This window comes from Triticum dicoccoides, chromosome 1B, assembly GCF_002162155.2.
Source record: "Triticum dicoccoides isolate Atlit2015 ecotype Zavitan chromosome 1B, WEW_v2.0, whole genome shotgun sequence".
NCBI classification, from domain to species: Eukaryota; Viridiplantae; Streptophyta; class Magnoliopsida; order Poales; family Poaceae; genus Triticum; species Triticum dicoccoides.
The window spans coordinates 653,233,416-653,235,236 of record NC_041381.1 but is presented as its reverse complement, the minus strand read 5'-3'; positions in this window follow the sequence as shown (position 1 = coordinate 653,235,236).

The following is a 1,821-nucleotide window of genomic DNA, read 5'->3' as shown; positions in this document are numbered from 1 at the left end:
CGTATTTGTGACTGCATGTCTTTTGTAGCTTGTGGGAGATGCCAGAGAAATAAGATCTTTGTTATTCTTGTCTTGTTGTATGTTTTTTTTCTTTGTGGGCATATTGATGTATTTTACTGTCGTACATACAACAATAGTCAACTCATTTAGTGTTTGGTTGAGTCCTACTTATTCCTTTACAATGAAATGTTGCTTGTGTCTGGCCACAGGGGTGAAACGAGGCAGAGCGACTAAATGTGTTGGGCTGCTCAGGCAGAGGTGAAGAAAATATACACGAGCCAAAGCTAATATGCAAAGAGGTGACATGGTTTTAGTTTATAAATGATGTTGGCCTTTAGAAATAGAAAGGAACTCCAGACTTGCCTTTTCGCAGATACAAATAAGTTTACATTTATTTTTTCTCCCGACAAACTCGTTTCAGATATCAAGGTGAGGAGTTTTACAAGGCTTCATAAGGATGTAGCCGCCTCCAGTAAGCAACTCCTCTAGGCTTTAGTCTTGCAATATCTGCGGTGATTCTGAAAGGGTCGGACACTCTTAGTTATATGAGATTTCCTTTACTTGTGAGAACCATTAGAAGTCCTCACGAGGTCCGAAATGCAAATCCGACCCAGCTGTTAACATGTTTACCAAGAGCGGCAACCCAAGATATTTCACCAGGAAAAATTGCACATACCACTAAGATAGAATTTAGGACATGTTGATGGTCAGCTTGGCCACATCGAATAGGAGTCACCATTCTCTTCTGAAAACTAGTGCAAAGACCAGTAGTATTCACTAAAATTCTTACAAGAAAAAAAACATGTTTTCATAACGGATGAATGGTCACTGTGCTAGATGAAAAGTTTGTTTCCAATATGTAGCTGTCGTTCCAGACCAACTGGCTGTGGAGGAACACTAGGTCAGTCAAGCACCTGGAATTTTCCTATACGCCGGGTGTTCGTCTCTTCGCCGAGAGCCAAAACATAGGTACTCGACAAACATACAGACGCCGATAGTCACACTCGGCAACCTTGGACGTTGCTGACACGGACACACGGCAATCAAACAACGCACGATGAACGGCGCAGACGCCGAGAGCGCCACACCGGAAAGAGAAGCCACGTGGCATGCCCGTTCGCAACTGACAGAGTCGTGAGCATGCTCACACGTCATGTTCTGTTACCTATGCCGAGAGCCGTGACGATCCGCTGGATAAAAACATGTCACAAAAACATTCTTACCTGACATGTGGTCTCACTGGTCCCAGTTATCAGTATAACTTTCAAATTATTTGTTAAATCTTTAAAAAGAATAATATGACGTGCCGAACACGTTAGTTTTTCGTGTAGCTTTGTTGATAAGTTTGAACATGTACCAAACAAAGGACTAGTCCCCGATCGACACATGCAACTATTACTATTCAACTTGGAAAAATGGTGTAATACAAACACTCCAGTCACTAACAACAGGTTCCGTTTCCACCGGTACCTTGACCATGATTGGTATGCTCACTAGCTAGGGTGGGTGCTGGCTGGAAATGATCTAGGTCCAGGCACATAGGCGCGCTACCATATAAATAGGGGTTGCAGAGAGATAGAGCAGCCACCTTCAACAAAATACATCCACCGATCATCCCCTTAATTTGCAGCAACAAACAGCTTGTGTAAGGAGAAACCAAGGCTAGCTATGGCGTCCAAAACTCAGCTCTTACTTTACCTGCTCGTTGCATTCTTCTTCTTCTTCCTTGTGGCTTCTCAGGTTGATGCTGGTAGAAAACTAGGTGACTCTCTCTCTCTCTCTCTCTCTCTCTCTCTCTCTCTCTCTCTCTCTCTCTCTCTC